The sequence below is a fragment of the Coptis chinensis genome, chromosome 6 (genome assembly GCF_015680905.1).
Source record: "Coptis chinensis isolate HL-2020 chromosome 6, ASM1568090v1, whole genome shotgun sequence".
NCBI classification, from domain to species: domain Eukaryota; kingdom Viridiplantae; phylum Streptophyta; class Magnoliopsida; order Ranunculales; family Ranunculaceae; genus Coptis; species Coptis chinensis.
This window is the reverse complement of record NC_141461.1, coordinates 26,047,415-26,072,738: the sequence shown is the minus strand read 5'-3', so window position 1 is coordinate 26,072,738 and position 25,324 is coordinate 26,047,415.

Sequence of the window (25,324 nt, the reverse complement as noted above, 5' to 3'; positions counted from 1 at the left end):
ATGTCATGGGAAAAGAGAAAGTAAGTGACATTAGTTTAAACTGTCTTCACGTTCTTTGGATACTCCAGGAGCAGAAGTATAAATTCTATATTATGGAGTTTTTGATTGATATGATTATAGGAGTTGGGAAGAGTTTTGCACGTCTCCCCGTTTTGATAACGAAGATCATGATGCAATTGAGAGCAACTCCAAAAACTGGCGTATTATGGTTAAGATGCATACGAATATCGTAGCATATACGGACTGTGTTCAGAAGGTTTGGACGTTGCCTGAAGATAGGGTGCAAGAATAGACTGACTCGGAGGATGAAGAGGACACGACATGTTTTGATGTCGATGCCTTGGAGAGGTGCAGGTCGGATGCAGAACGCATGACTGTGATTCATCGTGGCATGCATTCTCTCAGTACTATTTGCGAAGACCTCCAGAATCGGCAAGCTACCTTCCATCGTAACTTCCAGACTCGTGCCCAGCGCGAGGATGAGCGTTGGGAGGAGATGAAGGCCGAGATATAAGCTCAGCGGAAGTTCCGAGCAGATATGCATGACCACTACCCACCCCACGGGGGTTCTTCTTCTGAAGAGGCGTCTGTGAGGCACGAGCATCGTCGCCGAAGGACGGATGGCTCTGGCCCATCGGGAGCTCAGGAGTCATCTCCTTCACATGTGCTATCCACTACCAAAAGCGCGTTCTTTAGGGATATTATGCGTTAATGTTTGTTTTATTTATGTAGTTCGGATGTTGATTTTTGTATTCCGTAGTTAGATTTGTATTCGGTAGTTAATTGTTGTTTGAATTTCAATTTTAATATAATATGGTTCTTTTCAAATTGTGCATTGTTTTTATTGTTAATCCCACCTTCCCGAATTGTTTGGGGGTCGTATTATTTACTCTAACATGATTTGTTATATGACCCTCCATTTTAGAAGTTGTTTTGGAAAGATGGTTGAGAATATTGTCGATATGGTCATACCTATGATTAGATGTTGTGATAGGATGAAATCTAAAAGAGTTTAAAAGTTACTATTCTAAATTCAATCAAAAAGATATTCGGGTTGTTTTAGAATCAAGAATATGGGTTGTTTCCGTTTTCGGTTTTGGAAATTTTTTGTTTCCGACAATTGCCTTAAAGCTTTTTGGCAACTTCCCGATTCGTTTTGGGAACTTAAAACCTATATAAACTTCCTTCATTCTACACTCACAATCCACACTACACCTCACATTCATCTCACACCTTTCACTCCTAACTTTTCCTTCTTTTTTCCTTCTCACTTCTGCATTTCAGCACCTTGGAGCGCACCTGCGCCCCAGTGGAGTGCCACCTACGCCCTAGGCACTGCCAGTCAAAATTTCTTCAGAGCATGACCCGTGCCCAACCAAGCCCAAACCTGAGCGCGACCTGCACCCAAAACACTGGAGTTCCAGTTTTCATCCCGAAGCGCCCATCCCAAAAAAAAGTGAGCTACCGCCTACCAAGTGCTTGGAACTCGAAATTCACCAAGGCGCACCCCGCGCCCTACCCAGGCATAGGTTGAGCGCACCCCGCGCCCTAACCCCCGTGGGCACAAAAAATTCCAATTTTGTGGGTTGTTCAAGGATCGTTGCAGCTGTTCTAGAGAATAGTTTTGTGATGACTTCTCCAATAGTGATACCGGAGGAGTCTTTCGAACACTTGTTGGGGAGCGAAACTTATGGACATTGGTTCTGCAAAAAGATCATGCAGTTAGGATGGATGCATCTTCTGGTAAGTGAAGACGACTCGTATTCACCTAAGATTACTGAATTTTTTTAGAATAATGTCAAGTTCTATTGTAACCAGGATGGAGAACAAGAATTCTCCGTTATGGTTGATGACACACCACTAGAATTCAATAAGTATGTGGTAGCGTTAGTTTCGGGAATACTAATACCTGATCCTATTCACACATGGGGATATATGACCGATAATGCATATATCTATGGCTATACATATTTCCATGAGAATTATGGGGGAGGGGTGTTTCGTATAATGGACCAATGGCATTATAACATAGCCCATGGTAGCCTGTTCCTCAATGTAGGCACCACCATGTTATTTATCATGATGAATATTTTAAGGAATTGCCAGTTTACCTCTGCAAATAGTACCGCTGGTGACGTTTTCCTTGCTTTAGCTAAAGGACGTCGCAGATATGACATTCCCCGAGTATTAATGGCTAGTCTTAAGAGAGCCCAAGGCATGAGGCATAAGTATCTTCTTATGCCTGTTTTTGTTTTCCGCATCATGCTCAGTTGTCTACCTAAATTCTGTACCCAGTTCGCAGATTGAAAAAGGGTTGAAGTCATGAGACTCACCAATTGGGTGGTTCGCTCATTTCGAGTAATGACTTGGCCGGGATGGCAGGTGCAACCTCATTTGGTTGCTCCTTACACCCCATCAGACATAGTAACACTCGACAGGTTAGCACAAGTTAATGACACGCGGCGACGGGATTGGCAAGTTATCATGGCATGGCAGGATGCGAAGGAACCCAATATCTTTGGAGAGGATGATGACGCTTAAATGGGAGTTAAGGTTAGTTTTTATTTTAGTTAGTGTCTGCTTATATCTTAAGCAATTTATTTCTTATTAACCCCATAACGGGTGGAACTCATATCGAGTTGCGTCAGTTTTTATTTTCTATATTAGTATGTTTTAACCTTGTTTTGTAGATGTTCCAGAATTTCACACGTTTCCATGGTATTTCTCTACCCTATTATTTAAATACTTTGAAGACAAAGCATGATTCTTGTTTGGAGGGGGGGCATAGAAACACGTGTAATTAAGGCATCTTTTAGGATATAGATATGTATAATATGCAATTGTTTTCTAGTTAAAAAATTCAAAAATTATAAATATAAAAAGTTTATGCTATACACTTAGGAATATTGGTATTGTTTTCTTTCTCTATGCTCTCAATAATCTAGAAGTCTCAAGTAGCTTTTACATTAGAATAGTTTTTAGAAACTTGGGTTAATATGTAGGTAATAATCCTTGCATCTATCTATAAATATGTTACATGAGTATCTATGATTGTTGGCAGTAAGTTTCTAAAATCTAGGCTAGAGTACTTATTCTACAAATCCTGTGGGAATATAGCCTAAAGCCTTATATGAGTGAAACATTTGAGAAATGACACAAGGGAGAAGTAAAGTCCAAATAGAGAAATCACACGTCCACTTGCTTGATCACTATATCATATCCTAAGCGAGAATTTAGGCCCTCGTTGGATCGATATAGCAAGAAATTCAAACCTATGAATTATTTTCCGCTAGTCGCCCCTCTGAGCCTTTCTTTAGCATTTCATAAACCACAAATCCTTTACCCTATTACAAAACAAACAAAATAATAAAAAAAATCAACCTACCCATTGTTTGAATGAATTTGAGAATAGAGATGAATAATAGAAAAGAGAAAGAACTTTGAAATCAAGAATTTGTTAGTCGCTTCAAATAAGAAAAGAAAGTTTCCATACAAATAAAAATAAATAAAAGAAAATAAAGAGTTAGAACTCCAAAAAAAGAATCAAATGAGTCAAAAGCCAAAGAAAAAAATATATGGCTAAAGATGGAAACAGAGTGTAGAAGCAAAAGTAAAGAACAAGGTTTTCTTTAGTAGACTCTATTATCTCAGACTTGTCCTTTTTGAATATCCATTTCCTTCCTTCTTAAACCATCTCCTAATCTTCGCAACACCTAATAAAGACCTCTAGCTCAATTAGGAATAGATTAGTGTGATAGTAAGTGGCAGATGTGTTTGATCGACTCCGGCTTCCTTGTGTGTCGTTAAGATTGTAAGGTAAAGTGTGCCCATTACACAATGGAGTAGCGAAACTTGAGCGGAAAAATCAGAGTGGTTTTTGTCTTGACATTTATATGAGGACCTACTTAAGGACGCTTATTCGAGTTTTTCAGTAAACAGGACACGCTAGTGCATTTCATAGTATTACTTATTGTATATATGTTTATTCGTAGATGATTGATTATTATGCATAAATTAGCTTAGGTTTCGACTTGATTAATCTGTATTCAATGCTAGTGAGATGTATAGATAATTGAGGCATAAATAAGGAAACAATAGTTTTATTTCTTAGTCATTGTAGTATAGATGAAGTTTGTGAGTACCTTCACTGGAAAACTCTCACGAGGCTATAACTCGTCCACTAGGGAATTCCTAGTGGTTTAAGGTCTTGTTGTATATGGTCAATGCAATCGCACTTGGCGAAACGAGATTAGTTAGAACTCCATTTTTGGTCACTTATGCTAATTTCTCATATTTGGTTGAGGACAAACAAAATACTGTTTGGGGGTGGTTTGAGAAGAGCCCAAAACTGTAGTTTTAACCCCTTAATAATAATACTTTTAGACCAATTATGCGAGTAATAAATAAAAGTTAATGCTGATTACGTGTTTTTATGTATTTCAGCCTTTGAAGTTGATTATGTGCAGAAATGCGCCACTTTGGTGAGATAAAGGAGCAATGGTTGGTTGCTAAGAAATTATGTGATTAAAGGCCAAGATTCAAGGAGAAAAAGCCTTTAAAAAGCCCGGTCAAAGCTGAAAAGTCAAAGTCAATGCGGGCAGATATAGCACACAAAAGTCAGTAGAACTTCCGAAGACTGGATCTTTGGGCTCAGATCTCCTTCACTTTGCAGGGATATTAACCATTAGGTTCCCCTAGTTCCGCATAGGTAAAGAGTATTGTGTGTAAGCATCTAAGATTAAGTATGGTGTCAGAGAAATTGTTGAAGACTCCTACACAAATTGCTCTTAGTTGGGGACTCCAAATGGGTAACAGTGTGCTGCCTAAGAGGCATGGATGATGGAGAATCTTTACTACTTTGATTGGTCGATTCCTGAGGACTCTTTTATGAAGTTCTCTAAAATTGAACAGGCAATAACTGATCTCTTGTAATACTTTTCTGGAATTATAGGTAAATTTTGTTCTTTACTTACTCTGACTACACTTAATCAATCATTGCATGTTGTCTACTTATGCATCTGAAGCCATTTATTATTTCTTATTATTCAGAAAATAGGATCGGGGGTTGAACTGGATTTGATATGTACCATTCCAATGCTAACTGGTCATATTTTTTGTGTGTTTGGTATTCTTGAGATTAGTATGTTGGTAACCAACATGTTAGTTATTCACTTGTGCTTATTGACTCGTCTTCTACTTGTTCAGTTATGCTTTTGGTGGTGTTGTTCATAAAATTAATCTATAATTTTTAGACATCAAAATTACATTTGTCGTAGTAGGTAGTACTATTTATGTCTTGATGTGGTGGTCAGACACTATATATTAACTTTGTTTTTTGTTTCGAAGTAACTGTAAACTTACCAAATGGTTGCATGACAATATTTTGACGCATTGACTGAGAAGGTGTTACAAAAGATTGGTTTCGGAATTGATAAGGTGTTGCAAAAGATTGGTTTGGGAATTGATACGCAAGGTAATGTCCATAAGGAGTCCAATTCAACAACCGACTTTATAACTTAGTTATCATTAAAAATGATTAAAAGTTTGGCTTTTCGTGAACGACTACCACTATCCTCGGTTGACTCTTCTTCAGATTCCAGTTCTTCAAAATCATCAACCAATTTGTATGACTACCGAGTCGGGTTCTTCTCCTACCCATATAGAATAGAACATGCTGAGCAAAATCTTCTTCATGTAAAGCCTGCTTGATTTAGATTGGGAAAATCGTACGGATTTTATGAAACTGTGTGTTATGGGCTCGAATCCTTAGTCATCTGTCTCCCTTGTTTGATTTCTTTTCTATTTTCTTGCATTTCATATATTAGAGGACCTATATTTATATTTTTTCTAATAAAAAATGATTCTATCATTGATGTATCTGCAATTCAATATGGATGGATATATACCACATATATATGCCTCTTTTACTCTCATTTTTCTCTATAATTTTTTATTACTTGAACGGCCGATTCTTTTTATTTATTTTTTTTCCGCCTTATCCCTTAGGCTAATAAGATTTAAACTTCCCCTATAGATCATGAGTTTCCTAATAGGAACACAAAATGTGATGCTTTAGTTAAATCCTTCAATATACAAAAGGTTTTAACTACGCATTTGGTAGCAACTCCTGACACCACACGTGAACACCCCAACTAATACATCACAATTAATCTATGTAGGTACAAGGTGTAGCAAGCACTTATAGTAGTAAGAACTTATAAGTTCTAAGTACAAAATATTCAAGTTCTTTTATCTCCCCCAGTCCACCTTAATATTAAACTTGACAGCTTAATTTGAAAACTTTTGGCCATCTCAACAATTAAGAGTAGCTACCATCCAAATTTCTAATCCTTGAGGTTGCACAAACCAATAGTAGTTAACACCATATTAGTAACATGTTCACACAAACCATATTCTCAAAACCTTGCAATATTAAATTCCAAATATAGGTGGATAGGGTAAAATACAATGCTAAACAAATAATACCACCCCCAAACAAGTCGGGATTGTGGGATTCATGAAAAATAGATAGCATGCTCGGACAAAAATTTAAACTAACTTGAAATTCAAATAACAACCAAATACATAATCCAAAATTAACTACTTAACTCAACAACTGGAAATAAAAAAATTATACTACTAAAAATAGGGAAATTTCCTAAAACAACAATAATACAAGCAACGAACTTGCCACGAGATGAGGAAGGGATAAGAATTGGAAGTTGATTGATTAAGAATGGAAATACCAAACACCCTACCCCCAAACAAATTTTTGAAAATAGGGTTTAGAAAATTTGTTTTAAAACGTGGGTCTTTTAAAGTTAGATTCCCGAGACTTACTAGACTAAAACATGTTGTATTCACATGCAGTTTTCTATATATCAACAATCTAAAGAGTTGCGGGTCTGTCCATAAATAATTTACACAGACTACAAACCAAAATAGAATTAGGCACCAAGATTTCCTATGACGTGGCGTAGCGGAATGAAAGTGAATACTGAAGGATCTAGAACCTAACTTAGCATGCAATGTTTTCTTTTTTCTCCAACGAAAGGGTAGCCAAGTGAATGATAGTGAAAATATGGATGATTGTGGAAGATATGTGGAATATGGATAAGTTTTAGAAGGAAGGAATAGAAAAAATGAGAATGTAAGTTTAGCACAAAACTCATTGGTGGCATGGGTTGGTATTATCACACATCTAAAAATAAAGATGTCAAGTGCCACTTTTTTGGGCATTATGTCCTTACCAGATGGGTTTAGGAAGTCATGAAGCACAGGAGAAGCAAAAAGGTTAAGTGTACACTCAGGGTTCCTTTGAAAAGGTGGAGGGAGGAGAATCGAGGCGGTGGTAAGTGATTGGATTTTATGAGGAATTAGCTCAGGTGGGTGATGGTCGTGTGGTGCGCTAGGTAGTTCTGGAGAGGGGGGATCATCACAAGCTCTTAGAAACTCGTTGAATTCCTCATCTAGCTTGGTCGCATCCACATAATTATGTTATTCATCTGCATCTTTGAGAAAGTCATCAATCTCGTCCAAGGAGTCGAAATTGTGATCTTTGTCTTCGTCCATAAGAGGGGTATCTACTAGTGTGGGGACGAAAGCGTCAAAGTCGGAACTTCTAAAGGAAAGGAATTGGTGCATCTGATTATCAGGAAACGTGTTGTTGAAATAATCTTGAGCTAAGCTCTCGATCATGCTAACTTCTCCATCGATAGTCATATCGAGTAATTATTGCATCATTTTGAAAACAATTACCTTAACAGAAAGATGGCTAAAGGACATGGACATTGAACCATCGCAACAGTTTATGAGCGTGTCGGCAGTTGCCAAGAAAGGACGCCCTAAGAAGATAGGAACAGGGTCGTTAGCGACTTCTGTGTCGAGGATAACGAAGTCGGTTGGGTAGTAAAAATCTTAAACTTTAACCAGCACGTTTTCAACCACACCCTTAGGATAGTTAATAGAACGATCAGCTAATTGCAACGTCATTTTAGTTGGTTGCATCTTTTGTAGACCTATTTGTTTATATAGATAATAAGGGAGTAAGTTAACACTCACCCCCAGGTCTAATAGTGTAGTCGTCGTGTGAGTATCCCCTAAGGTGTATTGTACAGTAGGACGACCAGGGTCCTTATACTTAACGATTTCATTATGTTCAGATAGAGTTGGAAACTGTTCAGTTAAAAAGGTGTCTTTTGGAAAGTTTGTTTTCCGCCAAATAGTGCACAACTCTTTAGAAACTTAGCATGTTGTGGTAATTTTTTAATAGCTTCAAGAAAAGGTAGGTTTATCGTTAGATTTTTAAAAACTTCTCTAATCTCGTCAAATTTATATCCTTGTTTAACATGACTAGTATCTGGGGAAATGGTGGTTTCTCTCTATATTTAGCATATAGATCAATAGGAGTTTTAACCTTGGCCGCTTTCCTCTTGGGTTGTGGTTTAATTGGTACCTCTACAGGAGTAGGATCTTCAGTTTCTATATCGGTATCTAATAATTTTTTATTTTCAACGACCACTGGTGGTGTATTAATAGGCATAGTTACAGCGTTATCAACCACTTTGCCATAACGGAGAGTGGTGATGGCATTTAACTCGCCTATGTTAAAATTATCATTACTAGTATTACCGGTTACTTCAAAGGATGTGTTTGGCGTTTTAGGATTAGGTATAGCTTGACATGGAAACACACCTTTTGGTTGGGCTTTCTCTTGGGTTAACTATTGTATGGAATGATTAATGGATTGTAAAATATGTTGGTTAGCTTGCATGTAGGCTTCAAAATGATCCGGTTGTGAAGGTGTAGTGGCCACATGGTGGTGTGACTGGAACTATCTCACGTTGATTATTAACGGGTGGATTGTGATAGTTATTATTAACCGGTACGATACCTCTATTATTATTATTATTATTATTGTAATTATTATAATTCCCTTGTCCTTGTCCTTGTCTTGGTGGAGCTTGGTTGTAATTGTTTGCTGGCCTAACATTTTGATTATTAAACCCTGGAGGTGTAACTTGTTGATTATTTTGTCAACCGAAGTGGGGGTTTTGTCTCCAAGGTGCGTTAGGTTCGCTATTTATTGAGAAAACATTACCCGGATGTGCGGGTGGTTGTTCATAGACGAGAGGAATAGGAGTCAGTATACTCAAGGCTGTAACATAAATTACATGGAAGAGAGTTGATATTCATGATATGAGTAGGCTTATGTTTAATAGAAATAGCTTCTACCTTTTTTGTGAGAGATTCGATTAGAGTTCTAAGCTCGGGATTAGATTTAACCTCAAACATACTGGCAGCCTTAACTGTAGAAAAAGAATTAGCAAAGCGGGGGATGTCATTACTGCCTCCCCCCCCCCCCCCCAGTTATTATTACACTTAGATTGATCTTCTAAAAACCTATAAGGCTCTGAGCCTCCTTTACTAAGGAAACTACCCCCAGTCATTATATCAAGAACCTCTTTATGATGATGTAAAAGCCCTTTGAAAAAGGCACGAACAAGCGTGTCTTTTGTAAGGTTATGATGTAGTCACTCGATGAGAAGATCAGTGAAACGATTCCAGGCCTCTGAAAAGAATTCATGAGGATTCTGACAGAATAAATGAATATTTTGAAGTATTTCATCTGTCTTCAGTGGTGGGCAAAACTGTTCCATAAACAATTGAACAAGTTTGGCCCATGAGTCCACAGAATTAGGCATTTGGGCAGTTAACCAAGATGCCACCTTATTGGCTAGGGTGAAAGGAAACACCCTTAGTTTAATTTGTTCCGAACTTACGGTAGGATGATGAAATGTGGTAAGAACTTGTTCTATCCTACACATATGCTGATAAGGCTTCTCGTGGTCTAACCCACGAAAAACTGGTAACAAATTATATATATTCGGGGGAATTCAAAAATCCCCCACTAGGTCTATAAGAATGATGCATGATTTAGGGCTATTGTTTAGGGCTTTGTAAAAATCAGAGAGAGGAGTCTCTATTTCTTCAGCCATTGATGCAGGTGTAGTGTGTCATATTATAGATATGCGTGTGCATTGACGTTTATAATAGATAACATTAGATGGTTTACTCTTACCGAACCTTAATCTCATGCAAGGCTAAGGCCAATATGAATAAAAACCACTAGCAGTAGTCAAACAACAACCTGATATACTAGAATTAAACTCCTCTGATAGTAGAGACGAGGAGTGAAAGAAGGAGTACTTGGATGCCTCCTTGCTATGCGTATGAATAGCGTCTTTGATACGCGATCTCAGTGCATTGAAGAAGTTCGAAACACTGAATAATAAAAATAACTTGAACAAAACGAGAGCCTGTGACTAACCTATGAATCGGGCTTTCTTCAGAAGGGGCGCGGGCGTGCTCAAGTATAAGGTAAACAAGGGCACGGGGGCGCTCAAGGTACTGTTCGAAAAACAAATCTAGTAACAATAGGGCGGGCGCGCTAAGATGATAGAGTTAAGAGGGCGCAGGTGCGCTCCGAGTACTATTTTGAAAAAAAAATTCTGAAAAAAAAAAAAAAAAAAAAAAAAAAAAAAAAAAAAAAAAAACAAACAAACAAACACAGTTAGAACCAAACAATTGGGTGGGTGGATGAAATGGGATATTGGTAGAATTGAAAACATAAAGGGAAGCTAATCTAACAAAACTAAGATGGAAGCGGCGCCAATTGATAATCATAAAAACAAATATTTTACCTAATCTTAACTAATTATGCTAGGAATAAGTAAACGCATGTGTTTGTACTTTTTGTTTATAAAAGTTCTACTCTCAATTATCATGCAATAATGGGAGTCAGAATTCATTCCACTCCTAGTTGCTTAGACGTAATAATTTCTCTAACTTAAATAATTCTACAATATCTATGAGAGTAATACTTTAATAAAAGTAATATGTGGAAATAACTAATTAAGATACTCTAGACTATATTATGGCAATTTAATGAGAAGAAAAGTATTAAGGGGATTTGATTCCATCTTGATTAATTATTAATATGCTAGTATAGATTTGTTGCAATCCTAATCTTTCTGTTTTCACATATAGGTTAGGTCTTTTTAATCCCTAATTATTCATACCAATCTCTACCAACTAATAATTAGTATGTGAGGCAATTGAAACTCATTCTCATGTTGAATTAACTACCTTCTAGAGTGGAATATTTTATTACAACTATTCTACATTAACACATCAAGTCCTTATCAAAGCTTCAATCAAACCCCTCTAATGGAGGTTTAGCTATGATTCATTAGACTATCATAATTGAAAAAATAAGAATAAGACATAATGAAACTAGGGTTAAAAACTAAAGAAAACTAATGATAGATAGCTTAATTAACTAAGGGGTTTTTATTCTAAGTGAGTAGGGAGAGAGAGTTAGAGTTTTGCCTTAGTCATCTTTATATAGGAGAAGGCTAAGTTTACAATTTCGTGTATGGGCTTTGGAGCTATGTTTTGGGCCATTAAATCAAGCCCAAAACCTAATTACTTAAGTCCAAAAAGGGTTTTTCTGTTAGAAATTATTGAAATAGCCTTTTCAATTTCTTTTCCTCCACTGATTGGATCAAGGTCTAGACCATTAGAACGCTCTTTCCAATATGGTTGTTTTGACATATAATAGCCCCAATTCCAAGGTCTAAGTCCAAAGATATGGCCTGCGAAAGTTCTATTGACTTTTATGCTCTAGTTCTGCCCGCATTGACTTTGACTTTTCAGCTTTGACTAGGCTTTAAAAAGGCTTTTTCTCCTTGAAACTTGGGCTTTAATCATAGAACTTCTTAGCTACCAACATTTCCTCCTTTCTCTTGCAAAAGTGACATATTTCTTCACATATTTGACTCCAAGACCTGAAATACATAAAAGCACGTAAACAGTACTAACTCTTATTTATTATAACCATAATTTGTCTAACTGTAATATTATTAAAGGGTTAAAACTACAGTTTTGGACTCTTATCAGACGGCAGTACTGGCAAATGGAGCAGTACTATCATCTCCAGGTATGTCGATCACTGGTGTACCTGGAGCCCCATTTTCATGCTCTTCTTTCAATTGAAGATACATCTACTCCAGTTCATCGAAATCTTGGCCCAAACCATCGTAAGCCTGCTGAGCCCTCTGAGCAACCACTTTACAAGTTGGGTTAGTTAGACTTACCCCCCCCATTACTAGTTGCAATTAGTGTTACTGATAAGTGCTCAAAAAGTGCTATTTAACCCTCGATTATGCCTCTTGTTTAGCCATCTTAGTGGACTAATAGTGTTTATAAGTTGTGTTTTAAGATTCTACAGGTGAAAAAGAGAGTTTTGTAGAATATTAGAGAAAATGGGGTAAAACGAAGCAATTCGGAGCATCAATGATCACATGGGAGGTCCGTGGACAATCATGGAGAAGGCCAAGGAATTGGAGCTATTAAATATGCGACTTGGACCTATTTTAAAGTCTATTTGGAAGCCCAAGGCCAAAGAATTCGTTGCTTGGACCAAAGCCCGCAAAAGAGGATATAAGGATAGAAGCGTAAGAGAGAAAATCGGCTTATGCGTGCGGGGGATATGGATCGGCGTCCAGACGCATTGATTGCATCCGGGACGATAGATCGGCGCCCGACGCATTGATTAAGTCTGGGACGCATGGATAATGCGCGTCACGCATGAATCGAATAATCTTGTAGCCAATTCCTTCTCAGTTTTGAAGACGAAGTCGGACTCTGAAAGAAACCTATTTGTATTAGGAAACAAATGATGGTTTGGAATGCTTCTAGAACTCATTGTAACCCCTATAAATAGAGGACCTAAGTGCCTCATGTAATTTACCAATTCACTTATATTCTTGTCTCTTAACTTGAGGCAGAGAGAGATTAATAATAAAAGATCGGTTTTAACTAGCTGAGTCTTAATAAATTAGTCTTTCTAGTCTTATGTTCTTCAACTCTTCTTCTTCTCGTTCTTCGTGTTCTTCCTTCTATATGGAAGGCTAATCTTCTCCTTCAAGGGAGGAGATGAAGCCAATGCTTAAGGTTTAATGATTCTTCTGGTTCATGGTGTTCTTCAATCAGGTTAGTTCTTTATGTTTGTAGTTATTAGTTCCATTGCCCACACCAGGGGATGGAAGTATAGAATAGGGTTTATGTTTTGCAATATTAATATCATGCTAGTGTTCTTTACTTTTCTTCTAGTAGTGTAATTCTTTAGAGTTAGGGAAGTATTCTTTGTGTTGCCTTAGAAGGGGTAGCTCAGGGAGTGGCTGCCTAGGGGAAGTATTCTTTGTGTTTGCCTTAAGTGGTGATTCATTGAATGGCTGCCCTATTAGGAAGTACTCTTTGATGTTGCTCTTGGTAATACATTCAATGGCTGCCCGAGCTTACATAAAAGGAAAGAAGATATTAATAGCATAAACATAAGAACAACCTTAAGTAGAGTTAATTGTTAACGATGTTTCATCCAAAGGGCATCGGCACTTTCGCCGATTGCCTAATTGTAGTCTACTTGTAAGAACAACCATGAAGCAGAAGGTCATAGATTAAAAGTATTGGTGGATTCTAATCTCTTGAATTCTCTCTCTTATAAATTCTCAATAGTTTAGTTAGTTTAGCTTAGTTTAGCATTAGAATCTACAATCTCTACAACATTAGTTTTAATCCCTCAAACCCCCTTTCCCGTCCTTGTTCTTCACATAACATACACTTAAAAGTGGAACGATACCCTACTCATCCTTTACTTAGTGAGGGATAATTAGGTTTTGATACGCTTCTCTTTTGTTCAACGATCATCATCTATCTACATCATCCATACACCATCTAAACACACAAAAAGAGGTAATGTTAGTTACCCCCCTGTTTTCAAAAATATTAGTGATACCCCAATTGCAAGATCCAACGGTTACGAGATGAATTTTTTTTTTCAGATGAAGAAATCTGACCGTTGGATCACTCAAATGGGAGGGTATCACTAATATTTTTGAAAACGGGGGGGCAACACTAATTGCAACTAGTAATGGGGGGGTAAGTCTAACTAACCGTTACAAGTTTTAGCATACTCAGTTACAGAAGCCACCTTCTCCTCAAGCTCTGCAATCGAGCTGCTCATAGTCAGCTTCTCCAGAACGACATCATTATATAGTCTCTTCAGCTCGTCTAACTCTTTCTTCTCTGCCACCTGAACGTCCCTCACATTGGCCAGCTCATCTTTCACTTTTTCCAGTTTTCCCTTCTCAGACTTGCTTATCTGAACCATCTATTTTAGCTTTTGATAACTAGTTAGAAGCTACACAAAAGCAACAAATGTTAAACAACTACTTACATAGCCAACCAACCACAAGAAAACTTAAAAGACATACCAAACAATGGGCCAAATCCATCGCCCTCAGATTTTCAGCCAGGTCTTTACCATCCAAATCCTTACGATCACCATCAATAACAACACCATCAAGCAAACATGCAGCAATAGGTGCAGATTTATAACTACAATCTTGCCTCTTCACCAGATGTTTCTTCCCGTACTACGGGTTCTAGGGGTGTCTCTTTTTGCCGAATTTCCAATTTTTCCGAAATCCGACCCGAAATTGGTCTGGGTCTGGGTATAGTTTTCATGGGCCGATTTTCTGATTTTCTGATTTTCAAAAATTCCAAAAAAAAAATTGGATCGGATTCGGATATAACTCTAAAAACCGATCCGATCCAAAAGTTCCGATATATAGACGATCCAAAATTTCCGATATTATTGCCAATTTATTCCTAAAATATGTACTTTTCTCACTATCCACTTGACTAGATCTCAACCAGATCTCAACCGTTCATTCATTTTCTAGTTTTTTACTTCCAAAAACAAAACAAAAACATAACATAGCCGCTACTTCCCCACTTGAATTGGACCACTCCACTGTCATTACACCGTCTACCATAACAACAATGATATGAAAAAAAATGCCATTGAGTCATACAATGACTTCCAGACCAATCCAAAAGCCAAATTCCAATATATAGAATGTTATGTAAAGCTACTTAGAGTCCAAGACCAGAATCCATTATTCATGCAGACACTTCACGCTTCAATTTCCACACACAAAAAAAAAAGATTGAAACATTACAAATACCCAGACCTCAACAGAATGTAATGCTTGCTGTTAGTGGTTGTAGGTTCTTTTTCTCATTTTTTCTTGGATCACTTTTTTGAATGAAAATGGGTTTTCTCAGTAAACAAGTGCGTATTGTTGTTGGTACATTGCTGTTGTGGACATGGTTTTCTCTCCCTACAATGAACATTGGCGTATGATATTCCAAAAATAATTGAAAGTAAAGAGATCTTTGAAAATTTACCAAGTATTCCCAAATTTCTGAGTTATTCTGAAATTTTCGAAAGTTCCGAAATTGGAAATATATTTGAATCCTAAAAAAAATTGGATCGGATTTGGCTAGCATATTAGGTTCCGAAAAAAATTCGGAAAAATTCCAAAGGAGGTTAATCCGATCCGAAGTCACCCCTAACGGGTTCACATAAACAAGGTTCTGATCCAGATCGTCACCCTTCTAGGAGGTCATCTTGCTTGCTTCTGTGGCAGCAACCTTCCCCTTCCCTTTACCACCCACATCAGCAGTCAAAGCCAACCCTTCTAAAAAATGTCCAGATCGGGTATTGCTAGGTTGAGTCCGCCTATAGCTCTCGAACTCCTCACCCCCTTACCCTTAGTTTGCTTGTGCAAAGCACCAGACCCACTCCCAGCAAAGCGGTCTACGGCCCTGGCCACCTTGGTGGCCCTAGGTCAGGTGCATCTGCCTTTTGCTTAGCCAGGCTACTTGGTCGAAGAGGCACGAACCCAATCTCCTCTAGGTCCAGAGGAGAGCCTTCCCTCATTCTTTCCAGTGGAGTGATCCCCATTCCATCACCGCCACCTTGGCCAGGTCGCCTTACCAACCCATCCCCCAGACCAAGAGGTCCCATCTCCACTGGTAGGACGCTGATAAACGTAAAAAGAATAGTTTACTATGAAATGAACGTTCAAACTCAAAACGCAAGAAAACTAAACTAAATTACACATTGCTATCAAAGATTTCTGTACTCTCAATTCTATCGAAATAGAGTGGAGTAAAAAGTTCGTTCCACTCTCAGTTCCTTAGTATTGAAGTTTTCTACAATTGACTAGTAATCCAAAGTTTAATGAGAGCAATGGTGGAGGTTTTATACTACGACGTAAATTCGAACAACAAGATACGAATAACGAAACGACATATATAAAGATGTGAACTTTACTACTTTTAATTAACCAATACTTCAAATCTAATTAATGACTAAGAATTGAATAACAACAATTGAAATTAGATCTAATAAATTGAAATGACAAGAATAAATATTTTATTTATCTAACTTAAATGAAGAACAATGATTCAAAGGATTAATCTAAAACAATGAATTGAAACTAATTAATTTAACTAATTGAATTCAAATAAAACTAGATCTAGAAGCTATTTTAATGGCTACTTTTTACTCTAACCTATCTAACTATCTCTAACTTAAGAGCTAAGTCTTATTTTATACAAAGGAGGAGACCATATCCACAATTTCGTGTATGGGCTGAAGAGCCATGTTTTGGGCCAGAAAATCGAGCCCAAAGCCCAATTTCTTCAGTCCACAGAGCCCGTTGCAGCTGGCTTCAACTTCAGCAGAATTTTCATCCACTTCTGCTCCTTTGAGTTGTTCAAGGCTTAAACCATTGGAAAGCTCTTTCTGAGCCGATCGTTTTGATGTAAGGTAGGCCCAATTCCGAGGTCTGAGTCCAAAGATATGATCTTCGGAAGTTCTGCCGACTTGTGCACTATTTCTGCCCGCGTTGACTTTTCAGCTTTTGACCGGGCTTTACAAAGGCTTTGTCTCCTTGAATCTTGGCCTTTATCACAGAACTTCTTAACAACCAACCCTTGCTTCTTTATCTCGCCAAAGTAGAACATTTCTGCACATAATTGACTTTACTGCCTGAAATACATAAAAACACGTAATCAACATTAACTCTTATTTATTACTCGCATAGTTGGTCTAAAAGTATGATTATCAAGGGGTTAAAACTACAGTTTTGGGCTCTTATCAAACCACCCCCAAATAGCATTTTGCTTGTCCTCAAGCAAATATGAGAAATTAGAATAAGTGACCAAAAATGGAGTTCTAGCTACTCTGGTTTTGCTGAGTGCGATTGCATTTACCATATGCAACAAGGCCTTAAACCACTAGGAATTCCCTAGTGGACGAGTTATAGCCTCGTGAGAGTTTTCCAGTGAAGTTACTCACAAACTTCATCTATACTACAACGACTAAGAAATAAAACTATTGTTTCCTTATTCATGCTCTAAATTAACTATACATCTCACTAGCAATGAATACAGAATAATCAAGTCGAAACCTAAGCTAATATATGCATAATAATCAATCATCTACAATAAACATATATACAATGAGTAATACTATGAGATGAACTAGCAGGTCCATTTCTGAAAACTCGGAATAGCGTCCTTAAGTAGGTCCTCACATAAATGTCAAGATAAAAACCACTCTGATTTTTCCGCTCAAGTTTCGCTTCTCTAGTGTGCAGTGGGCACACTTTACCTTACAATCTCAATGACACACAAGGAAGCCGGGGTCGATCAAACACATCTTCCACTTACTTTCACACTAACTTATTCCTAATTGAGCTAGAGGTCTTTATTAGGTGTTGCGGGGGTTAGGAGATGGGTTAAGAAGGAAAAAAATGGATATTCAAAAAGAACAAGTCTGAGATAATAGAGTCTTCATATTATGTAACTAGAGAAAACCTTGTTCCTTACTTTCACTTCTACACTTTGTTTCCATCCTTAGGCATATTTTTCTTTTCATTTGGATTTTGACTCCTTTAATTCTATTTATTTTTATTTTTTGGAGTTCTAACTCTTTTTATTTGTTTCTTTTCTTATTCCTTTTTTTTTTTTTTTTTATTTGGATAGAAACTTTCTTTTCTTATTTGAAACAACTGACAAATTCTTGATTTCAAGGGTCTTTCTCTTTTCTATTCTTCATCTCTATTCTCAGACTTATTCAAAGAACGGGTAGGCTAATTTTATTTTTTTTTATTTGTTTTTGTAACAAGTTAAAGGATTTGCGGTTTATGAAAGGCTAAGGAAAGGCTCAGAGGGGTGACTAGCGGAAAATAATTTCATAAGGGTTGAATTTCTGGCTATATCGATCCAAAGAGGGCCTAAATTCTCGCTTAGGATATGGTATAGTGATCAAGCAAGTGGACGTGTGATTTCTCTATCCGGATTTTACTTCTCCCTTGTGTCATTTCTCAAATGTTTCACTCATATAAGGCTTTAAGCTATATTCTCACAGGATTTGTAAAATAAGTACTCTGGCCTAGATTTCAGAAACTTGCTGCTAATAATCAGAGATACTCATGTAAGATATTTATAGATAGATGCAAAGATTATTACCTACATATTAACCTAAGTTTCTAAAAACTATTCTAATACAAAAGCTACGTGAGACTTCTAGATTATTAAGAGCATAGAGAAGGAAAACAATACCAATATTCCTAAGTGAATAGCATAAACTTTTTATTTTTATTTTTTTAATTTTTTATATTTTAACTAGAAAATAAGTGCATATTATACATATCTATATCCTAACAGATGCCTTAATTACACGTGTTTCTATTCCCCCCCCCCCCCTAAAACAAGCAGCATGCTTTGTCCTCAAAGTATTTAAAATAAAGAGGGTAGGGAAAATACCATTGAAACGCGTGAACTTCATGAACATCTACAAAATAAAGTTATAACATACTAATATAGGAAATAAAAACTGACGCAACTCTATAGGAGTTCCACCCGTTATGGGGTAGTAAGAAATTACTTGCTTGGGACATAAGCAGACACTAACTGAACTAAAAACTTACCTACACTCCCGCTTAAGCATCATCCTCATTATTTAGAAAGAAATGAGGTTCCTTCACGTCCTGCCATGCCATGATAACTTGCCAGGCTTCACGCCATTTATCATCTACAATCGCTAACCTGTTTAGCGCCACTTGGTCGGATGGGGTGTAGGGGGAACCAAATGAGGTTGCACCTGCCATCCCGGCCAAGTCATTGCACGGAAGGATCAAATAATAGAATTGGTGGGTCTCATAGTGTCAACCCTAACCCGATCCGTGTAACGGGCACAAAAAATAGGGAAAAAATGTAGCATAATACGGCAAACTAAAACAAGCATAAGAAGATACTTATGCCTCATGTTCTGTGCTCGTTCTAAACTAGACATTAATGTGTTGGGAAGGTCATACAGCGGCTGTCCCTCAGCTAGAGCAAGGAAAACGCCGTAAGTGGCGTCATTCGCAGAAGAAAAATGCCACTATCCTAATATGTTTAGCATTAGAAAGAACATCACTGTGCCCACGTTCATGCATAGGCTACCAAGGGCGACGTTATATTCCTCTTGGTCCTCTATCTTAAAGATTCCTCCCCCATAATGTTCATGCCAATCCTCATAGTTATAGAGGTACATATTATCTACCAAATAGTCACATGAGTCTTTTATTTCGGCAGGCATAGCAAGTCTGAGAGCAAAGGCTAAAAAGAACCTGGTAATTTCCATCGTTTTATTCTCGACGGTGATGGAGAACACTCATTCTCCATCCGGTCTAGTAAAGAACTTACAATTATCATAAAAATAAGATGTAAGTGTAGGAGAATAAAGTTCATCTAGACTTAGCATTAGTCGTTCCCAGCCTGCTTGTATGATCACCTCACAAAACCAAGCCTCATAGGTGTGACTTTGGAACAATTCTTCAAAAGACTGCTCCGGTATGATACGAGGGGATTTCATCACAAAACTCCTCTCAAGAACAACCACAACTATCCTGGAACAACCCTCAGAATTGGAAATTTTTGGTGCCCGCAGGGGCCAGGGCGCAGGTGTGCTCCAGCTATGCTTGGTTTGGGCGCAGGGTATGATAGGAAATTAACAGGCTTAAATAAATAGGCTAATTAAATCCTATTTTACTTATACTAATACTCGCAAGCGCACGAGGTCTATCGTAATAGGTGCGCAAGAACGAGGTCGATCCCACAGGAATTGCTGTTTAGAGACAATTGAATACTAAAATATTACTTATCCTAATTCGAACAATATTTGTTGATTTGAATTGATTACTACTAAAACTATTTTACTTAACTACAGTCTAAAACGGAACTAAACTAAACAATTGGGTTTCTGTTACGTGGAGGGAATACTAGGACTATGACTCCATCTTAAACCGTTATTTGTATTTGTATGATTGGATTCTCTATTTCAGGTTTTAATCTGGCGGCATTGGCAATGAGTATTGACTGCCGTCTCGATGATGTGAACGTGGTAACTCTTAATCGATAAATATCTTCTAACGGTTCGGCACTAAGGTCAGGATCACATAAATATTCGTCTTCTTACAGCACGAATAGTACACAACCTGGACTTAAACAGTAAAAACGTGTTTAAATAATAACAAAAGTGACCAAACAATATAGCATGCATCACATACCATATGAAAGACTAAACCTTTTGTTAATTAATCATGAACAGTGAAGAATTTATATAAAAATAAAGCATACTGAAAATCAGATACCCAATCCCAAACACAAACAACCTGTTCCAGACTTCATCTGTCCTAGCTTGGAACTTAGTTACACATTATATATATAACAGTGAAAGTAAAAGTAAAAGAGCCCATAAAACAAAACCGAAATCCTGCTGTAAAGGTTTCCCTTCTTTTCCACTTCCTCTGCGTCAATAGTTGCGTCCCAACTCAAAGTCTCGGCCTCTCTCCCTGTTCTCTGGTTCGGTCTCTAGCTTCAGCCTCCATTCTCTGGTTTTCTCTTCTCCTCCCTTTCAGGGCCCAGCTCCCTTCACTGCTGTGTTCTCTCCTTATTCGCGAGAATCCTCTTGAAAAGGAAACTCCTTTAGTTTCAGTATGGGATCGGCAGTTTTTGGTTGTCTTTGGAAAGGTTCTATTTTGGTGGAGATTTGTAACCGAGAGATTCGGTATGAATTTTAATTGGAATCTTATATGCTGTCGTGGGTTTTGATTTTGGTTTATTGGTTAGTTCGATTATGGAAGTTTGAATTTCTTTGAATGGAAGGTTTCCTAGTTCTATTCGTGAGAATGGGAAAGGAAGTCTAAAGTAATGATCAGGTGGTCAAAGGACTATAATGGGATGAGGTTTAAATGTTTAATGGGCTTTGGTGTATATGGGCTGGTCTATTTAAGTGCTAAGAATTGGCTTGGTGCACATGGTCCGGTCTTTAGCTCATGGGATTTTATAGTTGGGTACACTAATTCCTTCAAACTGACTTTAGCACGCATGGTCCGAACTCAAGAATTCCAAACCACCAGTAACAACACAAGCTCCAAAGCTAGTAAGCTATAACCCATAGCCATGCCCCAATGCGAACAACATATATATTTTGCACCTCTAGACCAACGTACACACTGATATCTTCGATTCTTTTCAATATCGACAATATTAATCAAGTTATTCTAATTCCTGCAAAATCACCGAAAATACATTAACTTAATCAAACAAATAAAATAAACGGACTAACTGATATAAAATTGGGCGTAAATAATGTAACATTTACGTGCTTATCGTGGAATGCCTTCGGGATGAAAACTAGAATTCAAGGTGTTTTGAAGCGCAGGTAGCTTTCAGTGTGTGAAGAGGGCGCAGATCGCTTTCGAGGGTAGTATTTCTCGACGGTGCTAGAAGAGGTGGCTCCTCCTCATGAGTGCTTCGAGGGTGATAGGCGAAATCACGAAGGAAAAATAAGGTAAAGTGGGAGTGAAACGTGAGAGATGAATGTGAGATGTAGTTTGGGTTGTGAGTGTAGAATAAATGCAGTTTTTAAAGGTTTTAAATTGCTACGATGAATCAGGAAGTTGCCAAAAAGCTTTAAGGCAATTGGCGGAAATAATAAAATGTCCAAAACCGAAAAACGGAAACAAATCATATTCCTGATTCTAAAACAACCCTAATATCTTTTAGGTTGAATTTAGGATAGAACTTGCCTAACTCATCAAGACTTCATCCTTCCACCATATCTATGCATGGCAATGCCCATACTGGCAATATTCTCAATCCTCACTAAAAAATAACTGCTAAAATGGATGATCATATAACGCATTATGATAGGCTAAATAAGACCACCCTCAAACAATTTGGGTAGGTGGGATTAATAATAAAAACAATGCATAATCCGAAAATAACCAACTTAAATCGACATTTAATTCAAACAATATAAAACAACCAAATTCAAATTTAATTACTGAACTAATAAACGAAGTAATAAAATAATAAAATACTAAATAACAGCGTAACACAAAATTATTTGGAACACTAGCCATGTGATGAAGAAGGATCCTGAGATGGAGATTGGTCATGGAATGAAGAAGGGCCCGTGCCATCCATTCTTCGGCAACGATGCTTATGCCGTTCAGACTCATCTGAAATAGAACCCTCCAGGGGTGGCAGGCGTCGTAGAATCTCTACTTGGAACAAGCGTTGTGCTTCCATCTCAGCCTTTATTGCTGTATACTAATCCTGGTGATGCTGGTGGATAGTCTCCATGTTAATCAAGATATCTTCCTGACCCTTTTCGAGTATTTCAAAACTCGTGTTAATGTTCGTTTGTTTATTTCGAACTATAATCTGCCTATGTCGGATATCTTCACAAATAGCATAAATGCAACGCACGCTAGTATGCAACACTGACATGCGTTATGAATCAGATGTACACCTCTCCAAGGCATCTTCATCCAACCATGTCATATCTTCCCCTTCCTCATCCGAATCCACCACCCTATCCTCCGGCAACATCCAAGTCTTTTGGATACACTCCTTATAACTACTTTCATTTGCATGTAATTTCAACATCACCCGCTCAGTTCTTGGTTTGTTCCCCCAAGACAATATTATCTTCGTTATTAAAATAGGAAATGGCGCGGTACTCTTCCCAACTCCTCTAATCATATTTAGCAAAAACTCGAGGATACAGAATTCATACCTCTGTTCTTGCAATATCCAGAGAACGTGCAGACATGTGAACCCGATGTCGCTCACTTTCTCCTTCCCAATGACGTTCTTACCAATCCACTGAGCTACAACCAGTTGGTTGGTTCGTAGAGATGACTGTCGAGCACAATGAGAAGTCGTATTATATTGACCCTCCATGACGGTGTCTTTCATCAATGCAGGAACTCCAATTATAATTGGGACTCCACGCATGGTGGTGGCCGTCAGTGGTGTCTAGGCGTAATGCCTAAAATTTCAGCCAACCTCTCTCTTGATAATTCCCTCCTAGTCCCAGCCACTTTCAGGAAAAATTTCTGATCGTCCAACTCTCTCTTCTTATAGAACTGTTCAACCAAATCAGAGTGATAGAAATCATGTGTCGAGTACCACAACCGATTCCAACCCCTCTTAATCATCTCGTCACCGTAAAACAGAGCGAAGCGGTCGGCCTCAAATGCTTGTTCCGGCAACAACCTTCGTTTTTGAGCCATGATATCTGGGAACGATTTGGTGGTTTATCTGGAATGTGGGAATGGAGTTTGAGACTCCCTTACTTACAAAACAATAGTGGTGGTGCGGGGGTGTCGATTTGGTTGAGTTTTTGTGTGTTTTCGGTGGTGGAAATTTTTGGGATTGGTGGAGGATTGTTGTGGAGAAGATTTGAAGTTGGAATTGTATTGGGGCGTGTTAGTTTTTAGGTTTCTTTTTATTTTTATTTTTGGTAAGGTTTTTGAATTTGGCAATGGCAGAAATTGGAAAGAATTCGTGTATCTATTGGAGGAAGGAGACGCACGCGCGTGCGTTGGGCCCAAGCCCAACTTGATTTTCCGATTTTTGTCAATTTTTTAGCGCAACTTTAAACTAAAATTCCCGCTTCGTTACCAGTCCGATTTATGCGAATGAGATATGGAAATGGTCAGGAGAGAATTTCCAATCTAATGGCCCATAAAACGCTCTATTTCTGCTATGGATGACATATGAGAAAATGGGAAATGCCTCGAAGTGCGTGCATGACGTATGTTATGCAAACGAATGAAATCTAACTTAATAGAAAATGTCAATCCGAATCGTAATACGATTAACGGTCTAAACAACACAACTGTAAAGTTTAACAATCTAGGACGGAAACGAACACCACACCCCGAACAAATTTTAGACACCGAGTTGAGAAAATTTGTTTTTAAAAGTGGGTCTTTTAAAGTCAGATTCCCGAGACTTCTTAACTTACTATGTTTGTGATTTTAACAAGTTTTTATTGTTTATGAATAAAATTTAATATAAGAAAAACAAGAAAGCATTAAAAGCATAATTCACACCATAGAAGAACATGACTCCAAAACTGAGAAAATATGCAAGAGTGGAAAACGTGAATTATGTTAAATGTGGACTTAGGATCCTGTACTTATAGCCACACACTCCATAGGGAGGGCCCGATTACCTTAATGATGTACTTACCAATATATTGAAAGGAAGCACACCAAACAACAAAATGAGTCGTTTACAAAGACTTGAACAAAAAGCTATATATATATATATATATATATATATATATATATATATATATATATATATATATATATATATCTTGCAGGTTCCATATCTCAACAACCTAAAGAGTTGTGGGTCTTTCCATAAATAAATAACATGGAATGCATTCCCAAACAGAATTAAGCACCAAGATTTTCAACGACGCAACCTAGTGGAATGAAAGCGAAGTCTGATAGACCTCGAACCTAACCGAGCATGCACCTTCTTTTTCATCTCTGAACGAGTGGTTGTCTAAGTGAATGAGTGTGAAAAAATGGATGGTTGTGGAAGATATGGTGGATAAGGATAAGTATTAGAAGGAAAGAATGGAAAGAGTGAAAATGTGGGTTTAGCACAACCCTCATTCATGGTGTGGGTAGGAAGTGTCTCAATCCTGAAAATGAAGGTGTCTAGTGCCATTTCCTTGGTAATTATTTTCATATTAGGAGGATTTAGAAAATCATTAAGCACAGAAGAAGCAAGAGGGTCAAGTGCAAACCCTAGGATCCGTTGAAAAGGTGTAGGATGGGGTACATTGATGGAAGGTGAATAATGTGAGGTGTGTGAATGGTTATCAATAGGAGGGGACTCTCGAGGTGGCGAAGAAGAGTTGCAAAAGAGTTGAAGGAAATCTTCCTCAATTTCCTCAACGTCCACGGAGTCCTTATTAAAGTTGGAACTTCCAAAGGAAAGGAATTTGTGCATCTGATTATTTGAAAACTTGGTTTTAAAATAA